The sequence below is a fragment of the Phasianus colchicus genome, chromosome 4 (genome assembly GCF_987193195.1).
Source record: "Phasianus colchicus chromosome 4, bPhaCol1.hap1.1, whole genome shotgun sequence".
In the NCBI taxonomy this organism is placed as follows: Eukaryota; Metazoa; Chordata; class Aves; order Galliformes; family Phasianidae; genus Phasianus; species Phasianus colchicus.
The window spans coordinates 13,275,854-13,296,906 of NC_143439.1; the positions used below are offsets into that span (position 1 = coordinate 13,275,854).

Sequence of the window (21,053 nt, forward strand, 5' to 3'; positions counted from 1 at the left end):
CAGCTTTTACCAATATTTAAATTATCTGTGCCTGCTTAACTTTCTCAATTGATCGGAATACAATTCATTTAGTTATTCTATATCCACAGCAAATTCAAGGAAATACTGAACAGTTACTGAAACATAATTTCCAGTTCTAGAACACTGTTTTGCTTAGATATTTTTCCACCATCATTTTGCAGATATTCTCTGATTATGTTTTAGTGATGATTAGGCTTAGGTTAAAACCCCTTTTAAATACAGACCCAATGAAATCTCTTTAGCCTTCTGGATTGGCAAGAGACTGATTATTTTGTTGGATGTTCCAACATTTTGTTGAGTTCACTCAGAAGAATTTTTGACAAGTATCTGTACCCACTGATCTATCATTTCTGTTTCCACGCGTGTTCCTGACATAATCACTGACAATACGTCACATGCATTAACAAAATAGGCTTTTACCTATCAAGTCTAGCATTTCCATTTTAATGTATGTATTTAAAGAGAGGCTTCCCTTCTTCTTGTATAATTCATTCATTATTTTGGACATTTGTTTTGGCCATTCCTATGTTCCTCAAATATATTTACTGTTATTTAGTTTACATTCCTGGCAATTGGCTAGTGTGGGTCAGATTTTGAAGGATTTCTTCTTCATTCAATCACTTAAAATTGCTGTTTAGCTATGTAAATTTCTTCTTTGTCTTCCTTTCTCATTTTGTTCAGCAGCACAGTACCTCCTGAGACACCATTACTGTTTCCTTAAGTGGAATAAATGCTATATATAAAGAGTTTACTTTTCCTCAGGGCATTTTTGATGAGCTCCCTCATTTTATTAAATTTGTCTTTCTGAAGTTTATTGTCATTCTCACACTTTAATATACATAACTTTCTCACAATACAGACTCTAATTATATTGTGATTACCATTGTTTTGTAGCTCTGGTAGCACTACAATTTAAATGAACATCTATGTTCTACTTTTATGACTGAAAGAGGTATTCACATCACTTAACCCAGATAAATTCAGATACAATCTCCTCAGGTTCCCTGCAACGTCAATAAAAACAAAAATTCACCTTCAGGAGGTGATTCAAGAAAACTATTTCTTGCCAATATGCAAACCACACATCTAATCTGAGGAAAATTATTTCAGTCTCCATTCAACTCACCTAGTTCACTACTTTCATCTTTGCAGAGTGTACATAGCCTTTGAGAGCCATGATGTGCTTCTTCTGAATGTGTGAACATCTCACGGAGCCAAAAGGGAAGCAGTCAGGTATTTCTCAGGCAGTTAGAAGGGAAGAAAAATGTCATCTGTTCTAATTAGATACCTATTAAATAATAATGATCTAATTTTTAATTAGACTGTCTCTTTAAAAAAAAAACAATTTGTCTAAATAATGTCTTTGCATCTTCGTAACAAGATAAAACCTCATGCTGTCTGGGAGTCAAGTTAACCAAGAGCTTTCAAAATGGAACAGCATTTCATTACATAGGGCATTTTCTCTCTATAATTATCAAAGATATACCCAATGATTTGGGAATTGGGTATATTTGGTTATATTCAATGACAAGAAATAACCAATGATTTGAAACTAACATATGTCGAGTAAGTTTTTGAAATAACCCTCTCTCTCTCTATATGAGACTCTATATGAGGGAGACCTCATTGTGGCCTTGAAGGAAGCATATAAATAGGAGGGGGAATGGCTGTTTATGAGGGTAGATAGTGATAGGAAAAGGGGGAATGCTTTTAAACTGAGACAGGGGGAGGGATATTAGGAGGAATTTTTTTTTTCACACAGAGGGTGGTAACACACTGGAACAGGTTGCCCAGAGAGGTTGCAGATGCCCCATCCCTGGAGGCATTCAAGGCCAGGCTGGATGTGGCTCTGGGCAGCCTGGTCTGGTGGTTGGTGACCCTGCACATAGCAGCGGGGTTGATATTAGATGATCATTATGGTCCTTTTCAACCCAGGCCATTCTATGATTCTATGATTCTATGATTCTATACACACACACAAACAACACACATTCATTTGTTTTGGGAAGATTACCTGAGGCTAAAGCCTTAAGGAGAGTTAGCAGTTGTGTCAACTGTCAGTTGTCTGAACGTGATGTCCTTTGATTCAACAGCACTGCCACTTATGCTCATGTAGCTGAGGAACCATAGTTAGTCATCACTATCAGAAGACAGATGTATAAGTTTCAGCTCACAAAAAAATTAGGAAACTAATGGGACACTAATCTCCTGGTACCTCTTACAACAACAACAACAACAACAAAAAGATTTGAATAAGATATTTAGAGACAACAAAAACTTGTTTCCTCTGCAAATGCCTTGAAAAATGTTATAAATAAATCATTAGTTTCATCAGTGCTCAAGTTTTGAGACCATAGCCACAATAGAATGAAAGGAGCCAGCTCTTGGTACTCTGGGACAGCAAAAGCACGTATTTATCTGAGACACCAAGCTCCCATGTGCAGATACAAGCTTCTGGGAACAGGTATTTCATCAGGTACTCACTGATGACAATTATGAGGTATTTACAATTCGAAAACAATTCAGATAGAGCTCTCTCTCTATGAAACTTTAATGAGCAGCATGTTTTGTTGGAAGTGTCATAAAACTTTCATCAAAGTTCAAAATATTCCCAAGAAAACAGCTCTGTCTTTGACAAGAAGATCAGAAATTTGCAGTTTAGATCAAACAGTGTGAAGAGGAAAAGAAATGTCGTCTGTTATAATTATTAGGATACGATAATTATACTTTTACAAGCTCAGAAAATTTTTAAAAAGCAGCTCAGTAAACATTGTAAAATCCAGCATTAAGGTTAGCTTTCATAGTCTTCCTTTAAAGGAAGATAAACAAACTCACAGTAGCTAAAAGCCTAACAGTAATAGTAAGAAACAGAATGTTGTTTTTTGGTAACGTAATTTAGAGCAGGACCACAGTCACTAGCAAAAATAATTTGTTCTTTTACTTCATTTTGCAACGGTAATTTTTTCAAGTAGTTACAACTCCTTAACTACTTGCAAGGGCAAAACACTGACTTTGTACTATAGGGGCAGGCAGTCATGAGCTCACTGGACTTTTTAGCAGTTCTTAACTGTTAATCTGAAAGAAGTTGGAACAAAACTGAGATAGGCAGCTCCTCTATTCATTGGCTGCATTAATAATTGAATAAATGGCCCTTATGACATTTAGGGCATTAAGAACTCAAACAAATCAGGGCCCAAATAAGATATAAGCATTTTTAGTACGAGGAAAGTTAGTATTTAATTAAAGAAAGGGAAAAAAAAAACAACACCTACAAGAATAGATGCTTAGTATAAAAACAGCCATAACAAGGCAAGACAGAATATAAAAGCAAATCCCATGCGGTCAATATAAATGTGATTATGTGTGTTCTTTTCAGTTACTGCACTCAGGTTAATGATGAACAAATTTCAGCTTTTGTCTTTATGACAAAAATAACATTTACAGAAGATTTTTACAGTGCTCTTTTTAGCTCTCCCTTTCTGCAGCCTGTGCTTATTCTTCCAACCTATCTTTTCTGTTCTTCAAATAAGAAAAATCACACATCCTCCTGCTCTGCAAAACTACCCTATTCAGAAGACTAGTTTCAGAAGATAGAAACACACAGGTATAACTGTACAGAGCAGTGCATACTGAAATAACTTTTATACACAAAAAAATAATATTAAATAAAAAAGTTTACATTGAAAGCAACCAATATTTTCCTTCTATATAGGGGGATGGTGACAAGGCTACATACTATGTCAGGTATGATCTTTTTGCTTGTTTTGTTAGAGACATTCTCTGAACATCAAGAGTCTTATCATTGTTAGTTCCATCAGATGTAATAAATATTGCCTCAACTTTGCCTTTGCAGAAACCTGGCTTTCCAGAATCACCTTTCTTGGTGATTTCTCAAGAGCTAGCAAAGTCACTAGTTTGTACCTTGCACTTGCTATGTCTGTAAGAAGAGTTCCACTTTCAGTCTGATGTCACAGTCCTCTTCATGAAATATGCATTTTATTTAATGGGAATACTGGACAGAGACTGCAGTAACTCTATTCCTACACTGAAATGCTTTGTTTTAAAAGTGGGTGATGCAGTTAAACTATTCTTTGTTGCCTCTTGCATTTTTTAAATTTATTTTACTATTTTTATGGGCCTGTTTTAAGCACAGTCTACATTTTCTCCTACAAGTACTACAGAAACTTATGATCTCATTTCTTCACCCTCTATTCCTTCCAGCCTTCCAGAACTTAAAAGAGACTATATTCAGGAAGCAGGCTGATAGTACAGGACAAGGTGAAATGAAATGGTTTTGAACTACAGGAGAGGAGATCTAGATTAGATGTTAGGCAGAAATTTTTCACTCAGAGGGGGGTGGGGCAGTGGCACATGATGCCTGAGAAGCTGTGGATGCTCTGTCTCTGAAGACACTCAAGGCCAGGTTGGATGGCATCCTGGGCAGCCCAATCTGGTGGGTGGCAACCTTGCCAAGAGCAGAGGGAGCGGAACTGGATAGGCTTTAAAGTTCCTTTCAACCCAAGCCAGTCTATGATTTTACAATAAGCTGTGCTGGTACTGGCCTTTGGATTACTTCTTTCCCTGCTAGACTTGTCCTGGAACATCATTAGATTTTGGTTTCTGATACTATCCCCTGCCCTTCGGTTTATTTTTCTAGCAGTATTCCATGCTGCAAATTCTTGAGAGCTATGTATTACATATTCAATTACATCTTTCCCACTAACACTCAAAGAAACAGAGGAATTGGTGCACACACCAATTCTGGTGCAGTCAAGAGGCCACTGACTTCACCTCACGCTCCCACTGTCAGGACTGAAGCTGCAAAATGGATGCTATAAGGAAGAGACAGGGTAATTCATCTTCAAATCATTTCATTTCATCACTGCTCCAGCACAGCTGCTTGGGGCATTTTCTGCCGCTTGAATGAAAAACAATCTGTTAAACAGAGATGGATATTTCACAACATACCTTTTTGTTAGGCTGCCTTTTCAGTCTTTCTTTGAGATTGCATTTTTAAAAGCTTATTCTTTTCACTTATGCTTGTGTACCACAGACCTGTATTATTCAGTACATATTTATGTAAGTGTTATCTTCAAAATGCCTGGGTTAACAGCTCCAGAAAAGGAATGTAAATCTTTTCCTCATCATATATCTTCAGCAGACAAATTAAAATAATTGAAGTTTTCTGAACACTCTGGAAGACTTGAGAGACAAGCAGAGGCGGGATAGCAACAGTGCCAGACTTCCAATAAGAATAGCAGGGGTCACTGAGTTAAAGACTGTTATAGAAAACTACTTGTTAAATTAAGAGAGAGATGAAAATGGATTCATTTAATTATGCACTTGGGTATATAAAAAAAGGTCCTGAACACATACTACAAAGAAGCAAAGTTATGCTAGTTAAAAGTTTTTCTCCCCTTCCAGAGATCTCTATGCTTCCACACAACAAAGACATTTCCACAGATGCTGGAAATACAGCTCACTGAATAATAAAAATAATGTATTCTTGAGTAAATTATTCAAGGATTGACAGAAAAATGTTGAATAAATTATTCACAGAACATTATTTAACAATCTAGAGAGCTGGTCAAATAATGAAAATATATATTTCAGATAATTTATTCAGATAGTAATGTCAAAATCCTTTGGCTAGTCCATTAGGAATGAATAATATGACAAGTTATTGATTACAACTCATTTCTGTATTTAAAAAAAAAAAAATCAGCAGCAATGCAGCTAAGCAAATGGATACATAATTGACAATGAAGTGTCATCATCCTGATGATGAAAATCTTTTATCATGCATACAAATACATTCAAGGATTATTTTGAACAGTGCTTATACATAGCTTCATGCTTTTTTAACTAAGATACATAAGTCAGGAGCAATAAGCAGAAACTAAATAGTTGTTGACACATTTGTCCTCAAGCTAAGTAATTTTATTTAGGATTTTTTATTTTCTACCAGAAAGAGACCACCAAAATAGAGTTCAGATTCAATCTCAGCTGATAGTTTCCTTTAAGAAGATTTTGATTAATTATATCCCATAACATGCTTAAATTGATTATCTTTGATACAGAAGAGCAAAAGCAAATAGAACCTTTCCATGCACATTTTGGAGTAGATTTCCAGGTATCTGTGTTCATGCAGTGGAAGAGAGAACAACAAAAGATCCTCTCTATACTCCTGCACAAAGATGACTTAATAGCAATTTTCCCCAGGAGCAAATTAGCTGAAAAAGGGACAAGGCCATAGTTCACATGGGGAGTGAGCATAATGGAGATGCCACCTCGAGGCACACCGAAAAGGCACTTAGAAAACAGGTTTTTATGAGTGCTTTTCTTGTGATAATTTGAATCAGCACTATTTCCTGTACAGTACTGTTACATGAAGCCACAATTCAGCCACTTTAACTCTGAAGAATAGAGAATTTCAGATTCAATGTTTTCTTCGTCAAAAGCCCTACTTCACCAGTCAAAATTTTCTCTTAAGTGTACGTAATGCCAGCCTACCATCTGCAGGAAAGAGCACTCTGCCTCCTATAGACTAAATACGTGCAATTTTTTTTTTCCCCTCAATTATTTTGGCCATAAAAGCTAGGGCAGTAAGGACTCTCCCCCTAGTAAAACATCCTGTGCGTTGTCTTCCTGGCACATTTTGGAGGAAAATGGGATCTACTTTCTTCATATAACACTCCATGTGAGAAACACCTCAGTATTGATTTAAAATAATACAGAAATCAAAGAACTTAGATACATGTATGCCAGTACACAGACTGTAACTTGTCAAAAAGCTGTTGGAATAGAATAAGAAACTCTATGTATGAGAAAGCAAAATCCAATGCAAAAGTTAATTATCTGAATCCTTACCACTACCCAAAGGCACCTGGCAAAATATCTTCTTTACTCATTATTCTTTGTTTTCATAACATTCTTAAGCAATCATAATTAGAGGTGAAATGGAAATCAGTCATTTGCAAAGAAAATTAATTACTTTATAGGCAGATGCTATATGCATTACTGCTGGCAACGTCTTTTAATGCTCCTAGGTAGAGTTTATTATGACCTCTATCTGCCCTCAGGAACAGCCCTGTAGTCTTGCTATTACCATACTCTCTTTGACATCCATGCTTCCCACTACTTGTCACTTCAACCTCCTCCACAGTTTGCTCTTCCAGTCATAGTGACCACTTTTGCTTTTGTTTTCTGAGAGACAAGGTGCATTTCTCAGCATACCCTTCTGCATAATCATCAACAATTTGCTAAAATACTGCAGCCTTACATTAGTCATTTCATCATGCATTTAGCTAGCCTCACATAAAAAAGTATCTCTTCCTGCTCCCTTGATTTTGTTTAATGTCTTCCGTCTTCTGCCAGTTCATTAATGCATTTCTTTGTGTTGTCTCCATCCATTTTGTATCTAGAGACTTTGAAGGTATCTATAACACTCTGGCAATCATAGAAATGCAAGTAATTAAAACATTTTTTTTTGTTACTTCATTTTACATAACTCATTCTTACCTTCTTTCAATTAGAATTGAATTCATAATCTAAGGCTACAAAACTTGCAGGATATGTAGTTTGCAAAATCTGCCTTGATTGAGAAAAGTCAAGCTGATCCTTTTAGTGTTTAAAAAATGATCACAATCACCGTTCACATAGTGAATGTAAATGATAGGGAAAGAATCAAACCACTCATCCAACCCACTGTTTTTAAAAGGAAAGCTATATTTCTTTCCATGTTTTCAATGATCTTGAACTGAAAAAGAAAATCAGTTATTTTCCTGCAGTAGTATTGTGCATACACCTTGACCATCCAACACTTTCTTTATATATTATCAGCTGTACAATGCACTATGTACAAATGTTGAAACATTAAAAAATCATGCTATTTCAAGTGTATTAACTAGGTTAAATTATAAGTCAAGTAGGACAGTAAATTATTAATACTGACACCTGAAATTATCTCATTATACATTTCAAAATGCAGAAAGAAATATTTTTAAAGCAAATAATATCACTAAATTACTATATTTTATTTATTTATTTATAATTACCTTATACTAGTGATCCAAGAGGTTCTAGAAATGATTGCCTCAGTTACACTATTCTCAGTTTTCTTCCTTCCTCTCTCTAATTTCTTAAAGTTTTAGAGAAAAATACTAAAAGAAACTGACTAAATAAGCAACAACTTGAATTCTTCTCCTCAGTAAACTAAACAAACATCTCACAGTATATTGTGTATGTGACTGGAGAAAGTTATTGACTTTTGTGCTGCAAATTATTGATTGATCAATTGACTTCAAAGTCTTAAGATAATTCCTGGAAAAATATAATTAATTATATTAGTGAGATCTCCACTCCAATAATTTCAACACAAGTTACTGCGTTCTCTAACTTTTTACCTATACTAAACATTTCACCATGAATTCTTTCTCAAGGTTAGCTAATAATTCATCATATAGTTATCAAATCAGAAACTTTGCTAAGGTGAGAATAAGTGGGATCTACAGCATTTATTTATTTTGTAGAGCAGTCTCTGTTAAAGAAAGATCTCATATGTGGGGGAGACAAAAACATTTGTATAGTGATGCAGAATTTTCTTACTTTTCTTTTACTGGAAGAAAAAGCTGTAAAACTTTGCATTCTTTTGAGGTTATACATACAAACAAGAGGCTACCTGGAGCATGCTTTACCCTTCTTGTAAGTAAAGCCATTTGGTTTGTCTAACAAATGGAATCCACCCAAAGTTTCTACAGAACAGCAACTTCTCTTCCTAAGAAATAAAATCACACGCAAAGTAACATTTACAAAATTTGTTTCAGAAATGAATACTACAAGGAGAAACCAAACTCAAGAAGTAGTAGGGTTTCTTTTGTTTGTCTGTGTGTGTATCTTTGTGTCTTTTTTTTTTTTTTTTTTCCCAAGAGCAAGAAATAACTCCTGTTAAAAATGGTGGGAAACAGTGGATCAACATGAAAATGAAATCATTTGTGGGGGGTTCTAAGTACACACACATATATAAATATAATGAAAAAAAAATTGGAAGATAACTGAAAAGCTTTCAAAAGAGAATTTGGTATATTTTGTATTGCTGTCATTTAGGAAGAGCTTGAGCATTACTTCTTAAATCTGAGAAAGATTTCCCTCATAACTGTAGTATTGCTAGAAGTTCAAATACAGCTGTAGTGTTTACGGGTTAACAGCATTGTTTCAGGAGGCTTTAGTGTAGATTAAGTCTATTGTTTACATAATTTTTTTAAAAATCCTTCTTTTGCCTACTCTTACAGAGCAAATTACCCATGATTACATGAGCAGTACACAGTGGGATTGTATAGGAGGTGGGTAACTAGAAGTGTTTTAAGGTCCACCTTGGCTTAGAGGGCTGGACCATAGACAACTGCTGTTTTCCAGTTTTAGAGGCAAAGAGGGGTAAAAATAATACAAAAAGCATCATGTAAACCCTCATTTTACCATGCTTCTAAGTCACAATATGGCAGTTGTGTTCTTGATTTCTCATTCCTTCTGAAAATGTGATGTTGCGCCCTTTAAAAAATAAGACAATATAGGGAATTCGTAATAAGGATGGAGTCTAACTAACAGCTTTAAATGGATATAAAAAAGCTATGTAGGCATTGGCATGAAAAATAAAGATTCTTTGATGTGTATCATCTTTTTATTTTAGCAATTAAAATGGCTTTTGAAGCTCTTTGGCATTTAATTTAAGCCTATAGAGTATAAAATTATGCCTTCCCTTGCAGATAGACCCATATTTAGAACAAACAAGGTCAAAAGGATCAACAGGCTAGAAAAAAAAATAGTAATTTAAGTTTCCAAATATCTAAACTTAATTTCTTTTATTTAGGAACTTGCCAAAATTATGACATACAATTGTCTAATCAGAACTTCTTTGCTGCTTGTTAGCACTTTTTTTTTTTTTTTTTTTTTTTAAACTCAAACTGGGAGTCAGAGTAAGTCTATTTTTGCATGGAAAAACACAAATAGAAATGCCATATTCTGTCTAACAGTAGATCTGTATAACACGTTATCTGATGGACTTCCCACCAGAAACTTGTTTTCCTATTAAGACACGCTGTATTCCATCCTTATTAATAATTATTCTGACACCTCTGTACTAAAATGTTCAAATATATATATATATATATATATATATATATATATATATATATATATATATATATAAATCTGTGCTATCTTAAATATGAGAGAACTCAGAATGCTTGATATTAAATTTTTCGTTTGAGCATGCCAGTTCAGAGGAATGTAACAAAACAGACCTTAAACAATCTGCTATTTCAAAATCATTATATTTTATAAAGCTATGCCAAGAATGACCTTCATATATAATACATATGCACACAGTAATCTTCAGCAACATGTAGCAAAACTTTCACAATCTAGTCTATCACTAGATACAGTAATTCAAAATGCATTTTAGCAGCAATGGTATTAGTATGCATCCATTAGCCAACACTCCAAACTTATATTTTCTATCATGTCCTTTTCATAGAAAGTTACATGTTGCAGACTGCACACTAAACAACACTTATCTTTGTGTCCTAATTACATACAGAATGAGATTTTCAATGGGAGAAAAATTATATCATGAAAATATACTGCTGTTAAATCTCACATGCACATGCACACACACACTAACAAAAATCAAGCTCTTACTTTGCTTCCTAACTACTTTTCTGTGCAACACTGTATTTTACCAGTGGTAGCAGGAATGTGCTAAATCAGGTTTAGCTAACAGGTGCTCTCCAGGCTGTGGACAATTACATCATAAAAATGTATTACAGTGCTCACTCTTGGGAGTAAAGACTTTTGCTGTAATAGTGAAATGTATTATATGAAGTGGAATTTCTAATGAACTTCAACAGAGCTGGTGGCTTGAATGCATAGCGATATATCAGGGGCAGCACCACGAAAGAAAACCTCATAGGAAGAAGATAATTTACTTAGTAGAAACACTTACGCTTCCCACTGCATACATTTACAACCATAAATCAATTGGACATGTTTCCAGTTTGCATTTTCACTAAACATTTTTAACTGTTAACATGGTGGATTTTTTTTTTCATTATGTAGTTTCATAATCCATTCATACTTCTGAAAAATGAGAAAATGGAGGGACACACAAAGCTGCAAGATATAAATGGCTCTCAGAGAAGTACTTCAGCATTGAAAATAATCAAGAGCAAATTGTTTACACAACCTTTGCTCTCACCACCTCCCATAACAAGCAGTATCAGTAAATGAGTCATGTAAAACCACTTCAATTTAAGGTTGGAAATGAGGGGAAAATTTTCCTTGCAAATTCATATTTGAGCTTCTTTCCAGTTAAGTTACCATGTTGAGGAACTCAGAGTTTGAATTTTGCCTTATCTTTTTAATTCAAATGTTTGCAAATGAATAAAGTAATACTTTCAGATTAGCAGTTTTAATTCCCTTGATGAGACTTATTTTCTTCAGTAAGAATTTTAAAGACCGAAACATCTTTTATATTCTCTACTTTAAAAAAAAAATACACTAAATTTCCTTACTTTTATCTGAAGACATTCATTTTAGTTGGCATAATTGCCTATTTCTTTGCTTTTCAATTATTCCACACTTTGTACGTGACTTTTTTTTTTTCTTCTTAAGATTTCATTGACCTTAAAATTAGGTACTGTGTCAAAAGGTGATTTAAAAATATCTTCTCAATAGGTATGAGTGAAGTACTTCCTCTGTACAACTGTTAGCATAGCTAAGGTCTACTCTTCCACATCCCTCTTAAATCCTCTGCTTATTACATACACTTTATATTAGTTTTTATCATAGTTAAACCCTATGTGCTTTATTTGTTCACAGTTCTTTATTCCATTTAATGTTTTTCCATCACACTGGACTGTAAGAACTGTGTGGGCTTCCAATGTTTTGATTTGTTGCTGCCAGGTACGAAGTTCAATATATCATTTGTGGAAAAGCCAATAATGAACATGTTATCATCCATATTTCTATTACACTGGAAAAATACAAACAAGCAGATACAACTGTAACATCAATATGAAAAACCTAGCAATGTCATCTTTCATTTTCCAGCAGGTGCTTCACAAATACCCACTTATGTGCCATTGTAAGTGAGGTAATGCAAACTAAGTGGTTTTATTTTCCATGTGTTTACCAAGATTTACATAACTTTGAGTGATACAAAGTAAAACAATATCTGTTTTCTTTTAAAGTGTAATCTAAAGGTTAAATATAATCTCACACCACAATGCAAACAACAAAGCAGAAATCCTAACACTTCTAAGCATGATTTCTCTCTCAAGAGAATAGTTGTCAGCAGGAATATTAAGATTCTTCAGTTACAGAACATCTATCTATCTGGCATTTGGTGCATACAACCAGCTTAAGTAATCTGACAAAATAGAAAAGGTAGTTTAAAGCAAGAAGGCAGCTAGAAACCAAGGCAGAACACTAACCTGATATGATGGTCTCCTCAGCCCAGCACATGTGGTGCACTCTCACTCCAGATTTAATCCAATCAACTTTAAAGCTATTTCATTCAAAGCCATCGTTAAGGGATACTTGCAACTATGAACATGAATTCTTGTCTATTTTATCAATACCTGTTCATTTTTATTTGTCTTTCTCTGATTTGTGAATATGTAGAAAGCCTCACATGGCTTGAGGTTCTCTTATCATCACTCCTCACTGAACAGCAACAATGAGCTGGAGCTTACTCCTTCAGCTAATGTTCTGGCAAGTGCTTTTCTTGAAATGTTTAGTTTTTCAGGCAAGACTTGAATCCATAAAAAGTTATCTTGATTTATAACCCATTTGCCCCCATGTAATAGTTTGCACTGCTCCAACCATCTCTTGATTAGTCAATGAGAGGCATGTTCAAAAAATAATTCTGCTGTATTTCAGGAGTCTTGTTTTGCAGAATTTGTTTGCTTGCCTTTATTATCTGGATAGGAATCATAACATACCATTTTGCAGAGAAAACCCAAATTTAAAAATCTTTGTCTGCTGGGTAGGTGGCAACACAGATGTTGCTACTTCAGTACAGACTTAGCAATTTAGTTTTCTAATCTGTGTGTAACATTTATTTTCTAAAAATAGCTCTTATAACAGTAAAAAAACAAACAAACAAACAAACAAAAAAAAAGCATTAACACCACCAAATTACATTGATTAGGAGCAGTTGAAAACCTGTCCAGTCATTTGGAAAAAAGTGAAATAGTGGTCACAAGAACATTTCAAGCAAAACACAAGGAGAAAAACACACACACACAAAGCTACACTATTTTAGATATTTTTCTATTTTTCTATTATTCTTTAGTTTTACCAGTATTCTGCTCATTCCTTTAACTAATGAATTTCAATTACCTATCACTACTTAATGCTTACCATAAAAAAAAACACAGTAATTTTGAGAAGAGAATAAAAATAGAATTTGTCAGTTAAAGGAAAATTGAAAAGGTTGCCAGAAGAGAATCTCTCAGAGAGTTTTAATCATTGTGGGTTTTTTTCTAAAGAAGTTTTATGTGTTTTAATGTAATTAAGTACTGAGTATGCTTTTCATTTGTACTTACTAAGTTCAACGCAATCACAGATTAAAATCTTACCAGTTGACATAAATTAAGAAAGGTCACTGCTAAGGATGGAGATGCTCCTTTGCAGTCTCTATACATTTCAGGAAAGGGGAAGGAATTGTACAACTAGAATTCTAAACTGCATATAAATGACTCTCCCAGACATTTTCTCTTCTTTGAAATAAAAAGGTACATATTAGAAAAGGTATTTCTTAACATGCTTTTCAAGTGTTCACTGGGTTCCATATCTTATATTCAATTAAAATTGGGATACTTAATGCTCTGAAGGAAACACAAAATCACTTTCTTGATGAACACAGAATCATAAAGGTTGGAAAAGATCGCTAAGATCATCTAGTTCAACAATGTATGGCTACATCAATTTCACAATTTATATAACATGTATTAATTTTATTGTTTTGGCAATTCTCCAAGTTGGACATCTTCCACAATTTCTACATTTATCCACATTTGTTCAATATCTACTTCCTGTAGTGGAAATAGTTTTCAGCTGTTCTGTCTTGAAAAGATCACTAGTGATTTATATATTAATTTTTAAATTGTAAATCCTAACTATATTTCAGTTCTTTTCCATGTTCAGTTTCTTTATGTCACTTTAAGACAAATTATGTTGCACTGGTTTGTATGGGTATAATAGACATAGCTCTACTGACATTGAAAATTACTGAAGAAAATTAAAATATTTACCAGTTTGTAAGAACTTCATCTGAAGTGCACCATTTAAAAATTCAGCTAGCAAAGAGTTTAAAAGACTGATTGTTCTCTTGGGAGTCATGCATCCCACAAAACAGTTGGAAAGTTCAAAAGAAGAATGAGAATTCCTTACTGATAGCACATACTGAATGAAGAATGACAGCTCTTATTGCCCGCATGAGAATATCACATACTTGCAACACTCATGCATTCGACCGTACTGGAGGGATGTTAGGTCCTTTCTTCTGGACCAAAAGATCAAGGGGAATCTGTGCCCTTTATGCACCATACTCTTTTGTTCGAATTGAAACTCAACTCCAGATGGCAGCTCTTCTCCAGAAGGTCACACAGTGGTCTGCATACCAAAAATAGAAAATTAAATTTTACTTTGAAAAAAAAAGTCATTGAGTGAAATCATCCACGTACAAACTAACATTAAGAGATCTTACAGCAATCTACATCTGCAAAATCTGTGCATAATTTGTTGCATTCTTTTTTAAAAAATAAATAAATAGAAAAAGCAAAGTGTAAGCATTTGTTCTATGGAGAAAAGTCCAAATTTTTCCAGGAAACTTAAAGCATGTGAAGGACAGTTCTCATAGAGTTTGTGCTGACTTCAGAACATTTATTCTCTTGACACTGTCAACAAGAAGAACAATAACTGAGAATGAATAGAAAACAGGCTGGATTTAGACTGATGTCTCCAGTGTACTGCAAAATACACATTAATTGATCACAAACATATTAAAAGAAAATTCTAAAGAATAGAACATAATTTTGAAAAAGAAACAATATACTTTAAGAGAAGCAATGTTAGATGAAACCAGGGTTGGTAGCCATTCCACAGCTATTCTCCAGTGCCAGTATAAAGGCATACATAGTCTACAGAGAATATCTTGAAAACTTGGTTTCTACTAGGTTAACACTTTGCAGATCTTTCAGAGAAAACAAACGCTGCTGTCTGCAATGGCTAAAATCTTATACTCAAGTCAGGTTTCACAGCAGTCAAGAAGTAGCAGCCTCTTAAGTACGCACAACTACCACCATAAAAGTTAAATATAAGTTAAAATCAATACCAAGTATTACACTTGGAAGCAAATGAAGCAGTGGAAGCAAATTAAGTTTATGGAGTTCTAATTTAATGTTCACTACGCAATAAGCTCTGCAGAAAGTACATTAGTGCCCAATGTGGAGGTGACAAAGATAGAGTTGATTTTAGTGAAGTCTATATTCAAGACAAATTGTCAAGACCCTCTAGAGACTCAAAGATAAAAGGCTGGGCACTTGGCCACTACTTCTGCTATTGAGATATCTACAAAGATTCCTCTGAGCTAAAAGTTACTTCCTTCCTTTTACACAAGCATAGACATAATCTTTCAAGCTTCAATCAGTAAAATCAATGTGTCATAAAAAATATTCAGAGTATTCTTTAAAATGTCTTTCAAAAAAAAATGCATGAAACATTTATTGCCTGCTCAAGATGGTCATCTGCTATGGAGTTTGATCTCAAGATCTACAGCTTTGGGCCAGCCTCTGCCTCAGGGTCAAGCTTCCGCCATCTTTCCAGATCTATTCCACAGAGAGAAAACAAAATACAGCAAGACAAAATTGCTTTTTGCTCATTTTCTTTGCCAAGATTGGAAACACAGTGTCTTGCCCAAAGGAATCACTTTATGGGTAAGTTAGAAGAAGCCCATACAGAACTCACAAATTTAGTTTGAACTTATGTCCCTTATGTGGCTGCTTGGATGGTTTTTACTAGAAAGGTAGCATATGTGAAATCATATTTAACTTTTAAAACAAAGAAAAATAAAGGACTACCTAGAATAACTAAAAAACAGAATTTATGGCAACAAGAAGTTTGAGGAAAGCAGTGTCTACAAGTTTTGTAGTAAAAAAGTAATTACTGTGCCTTCAAAATTTTACACATATCAGAGTAAGCAATTCCATCCACCATGTTAGCACTTTCAGCGTAAGGGGAATAAAGATAGGGTTTGTTTTGATCTCTGCTGTTGAATTTCTGATGTCTGTCTACATCATCCTTCCTACAGAGGAACTAATGAAAAGGAACAGAAACCCTATCCTGAGTTGTCTATTATTCTCTTTTTTTTTTTTTCTTTTTTGAATTAAGGGACAAAACATCAGAGAAGATTTCTGTCACATTCAAGTACCAGGCTTTGAAGGGCTGTTTAAATTGAACAGAATTTCTCACCTTTTCTCTATTTTTCCCCCATTAATACATGTAATGAAAATATAGAAATAGCAGCCCATCACAATCTAAGGACTGATTTTTATTTGTTTTGGCATGTAATCTTATTATGTCATTTAACTGGCAAGAGAAAAAAAAAAAAAAAAAAAAAAAAAACATTCTTAATGGAGCCTATGTTCAGTTTTACAGCTGTTACAGGCATGCACAAGGTGTTATCTCAGTGTGTGTGCACAAGGAATTTCATTCATTTAAAAACACCCAGTCAGCATGATTAAGTTGTTGCATTAAAAGCAACAAAAGCCTTTCAAATTGTTAATAACGTACTAGAGATTTGAGGCACTATGAAAAGCAATACACACAAAGTCAAACAGCCTGGATAATGGTGAAGAGGAAGCTAACACATAAATAAATTACTTGGGCAGGCAAAGAACAAATCCACAGAGAGAGGTGGTAACATATTGTCAGAAGACAGCTTCAGGCAAAATAGGTGAAAATCACAAAGAAAAGACATGAGGCACCGAAAGGGAAACAAAATTGCAGAGGAGAAGCAAAAGCAAAGTCCTAATAGTTATTCTGACTAGGACAAGTTGACAGCATGCCAAAAGAATTAGGATCTAATCAGTCTGCAGAGCTGAGTCGTTTCGAAGAAGTAGAATCAGATAAATGGAATATATGAGGGAAAAAAAAAAAAAAAAAAAAAAAAAAAAAGGAACAAACTGATTCTGAAGGAAGTATTATGTTCCTGCCAAAAGACTCTTGACACAGAAAGAGTGAGACAGAATTTATACGGATACATGACAGTTGGGCCATAATCTCCTCCTTTTGCACTGATAAGGTTGCCACAATTTCTAAGACTACCTTTTGAAGATACAGAGCAGTGCTTGTCCATCTCAAGTAAGCAGACTAAATGATCTACATACAGGAACACCAGACAAGTAACTCCAGACAGCAGTAAAATGGAAATGATTTTATAAAACATATGTCACCTTACGAAAGTTGATTGAAAAAGTGTAAATAATAACAGCCTTGCACCTGTGAGATACATTGCAGTGCAAAACTGCATCAGTCCACGCAGTTCTCCAGTTTTTAAAATTACATTCTTGCAAAAGTCCCAAATGAAAATTCATCGTCATGAACTAGTTTAAGCAGATGTTTAACTTTAGTCTCAAATCCACTGCCTGCTTCACTATGACTTCTCTTTTTCTTCTTGGAAAGCAGTATTAATAGTTATAGAACAGCCTCAAACCATTTAAATTTCACAGAGAAACAGCAATTGTTTCAATATTTGCATGACCACTGAATGTGAGAGCTACCAGTAAGCGGCTAAGTCATGACCCACAAGTAGTTATCAGCCACAACAGAAAACAAGTCCTAACATATTGAATTAGGATGCTATAAAAGCAGACTGTACTCAAGTTCTGAAGATCACGCTACTTTTATTTGGGTACTGTCCTTGTTTCAGCCAGGACAGAATTGATTTGCTTCACAGTGCCTGGCCTAAAGCCAAAACAATGTTGGTAACACACCAATGGCTTACTTCTTACTGAGCAGTGCTGTACAGAGCTAAGGACATTTCAGCTTTTCAGCTTTCGTACTGTCCTGCCAGCAAGGGCGCTATGGGACACAAGGAGCTATGAGGGGACAGAACGAGGACAGCTGACCTAAACTGACCAAAGGGATATTTCATGGCAAATGATATCATGTGAAAAACTATAAAACTGAGGAAAATTGGCTAGGGGGGCTATCAATTCTAGGTTACGAGGTTATGGCATTGGTCAGCAGTGGTGAGCAATTGCTTTGTGCATCACTTGTTTTATATATGTATACACACACATGGACTGTTGTTATTATCATTTCTCTCTTCCTTTTCTGTCTTAGTAAATAGTCCTTTCTTAGACTCAAAGTTCGACCTTTTCCTTTTCTGATTCTCTCCCTCATCACTCTGGGAGGGGGGAGCAAGAAAATGTAGTGTGGCGTTTAGCTGATGATCAGGTTAAACCACAACAGGTGCTTAACTGTAAATCTAAATTCAGGATTGATTGAGCTTTCATATATGTATGTTGCTCCAAAAGTAATGCCTCTTGTTTGTTGCCATGGAAAGTACAATAGATACAAAGAGTATAATCACACTATTTGATAGAGCTCACACTCAGCTGCAAAGCACTAGTTTTCAATTTAGAAACCACTGTTAGCTATGCACTTTCACCTCTGATGATCAAGAGCCTGCATGTCACACTCATAAAAACACCACAGGATGTAGCCCACTGTCACTGCTGTCACTGATGCAATGCACCATCCTCCACTGCACTGTGCTCACATCCACTGTTCGGTTCCCACAAATCAGGAAAGTACTGATGAATATAATGAGTGCCATTCTTTCCACATGGAGGAATTCAGTGACAGACATTTTCTTCATGCACACTTCCAGTGGACAATGCCAGACGCCATTCTGTCAGCATGCCCCTCTACTGCCATTTGTTGCATGGTGACAACATGTACTGGAATGTTGGTGGGTAGGTTCAGCCTCTACTGTTAAACCACCAATATCTGCCTCTGACATCATGAGCCAACATAATAAAATAGGAGGAATTACTTTTGGAGCAGCCATTCTACATTCTTTCTGACTACAGGAACAACCAAGGCATGCATGCCCAGATTTTTTACTAAATTGCAGGAAACCATCTCCCAGCTGAAGATATTCCATTGATTATGGCTGTTGTATCAAAATTAAATGGCATGTTAAATACTCTTTATAGTACATACACTTTATAGTATCTTAGATACTGTTCTAAGATAAAATTAATTAAAAAATGAAACTTCAACAACAAATATTTTAACAATAGAAAGTAAAGTGTCATGTGCTGTGGCCATGAAGCCCTGCAGTACAGTATTGCTGTAGCTGAACAGGCAATAAGCTTCGTACTGAATTTGCACAGCCTCAGGACTGAAGCCTGCCAGATTGGCTTTGCCTGAACTCCTCTCAACCTCCTGCAGCTTTGGTGTCTATGGCTAATTTATTTTATTTCTGTGCATCTTCATGTGGTAAACGACACGTTGATAAAGATAGCAGTTACAAGAAGTTATTTCATGGAGCGTGAGACTCTTGAGGCTCTAACAAAACGAGGCAGAGCAGAGAAACCCAGGTCAGGTATGAATACAGTGGCTTTAGGACCTAGGGACAGAAGACACAGCCCAGAACAGTGCAGGTATCAGAGAGTAGAGATGGGGCATGGAGGAACTGCAACTGTAGACAACTTATACATGGTCAGCTAAAGAGATGTAGACCTGAAACAGGGCATGTCTGGTGTTAGAAACAACAGAGAAAACAAAGAAATGCATCTAACATATATAAAAGGCAACATGTAAAGCAAATTCAGCTGTCACATGGAACTGCAGATCAGTGAAGAAAGAGGAGGGTGACTGGATGATCATTGTGGTCCTTTTCAACCTAGACCATTCTATGATTCTATGATTCTATGACTCTGAGCACTTGGATCACAAAGGGAAGAACAGGATGCCACTGACATGAACAACCTGCTATTCCTCCCTGTGAAGGACTCTAGATGCTGCTGACTTGTGATGGCCCAGCATCAGCTTTGGAAGGGAGGAGCACAATACTATGAAACTGGGCAGAAACCAAGAAATACATGCAAAAATATGTACTGCATTATTATTCCACATTTTCTATAACAATTCTATAACAATTAGGTCTAGAATAACAGTGATTAGATTCTGATTATTTCAATTACAATAACAATAAATCGTTACCTACCATAAACAACATTTCAAATGCAACATCACATAAGAGATGCAAATTTGCAGTTAGTTTTGCTATAATTAAAAGTCATTATGGATCTGGATGACAGTCTCTTCATAACATTACATAAATGTTAAATAAAGAGCTCACGTGTTTCAAGTAGTGCCATAAGTACTAGAAGGAGGAAGTGAGCATAGTTGGTCTTTTTGAGAACTGTTACATCCACAGACTCATGATGTAACAAACTCCTTCAGTAGGAGGAGGATTGAACTGTTTCATTGGAAAACTATAGGTTTAACTATTCTTTCTGCTACTTCTGATGAAAGCTATTATCTTCCTAAAATGACTCTTAAAGGAACACTGGAAAGCATAAACAAATGTAAGCATGTTTTTGTGCTGTTTTGTTTTGTTTTTAATTCCGAAGTTGTAAAATGAATCTTGTATGACAAAATATAAGAAAAGATACAGAAACACAGCCTGTATAACTGCGTTTAGAGAGGATACTTCCTTACACCTGGGGAATGCTCTTAGGTAGTAAATCTTTCAGCCACCATTTTCCTCTGCTGCTTGGGTGGTCAGGGCACAGGGTAGAAGTCAGCACTGACTTAGTACCTGAACTCCAGTGTTTATAGCAATGCCTGTGTGTCCTAACGTATTTAAGAACAAGTACACTGCAAAAAGAGAAACTACTGCTCTCTAAGCAGACTCCTTCATTTCCCCTTGAATTCCCATTATACAGAGTCATCTT

At 35.2% G+C, this 21,053-nt stretch overlaps 1 long non-coding RNA gene across 1 annotated transcript in view; it reads right to left on the reverse strand.

Annotated features, from left to right (window-relative positions):
* Positions 1 to 21,053, reverse strand: part of LOC116226090 (uncharacterized) — a 410,572-nt gene that overhangs the window by 114,895 nt on the left and 274,624 nt on the right. The window lies entirely within an intron of this gene.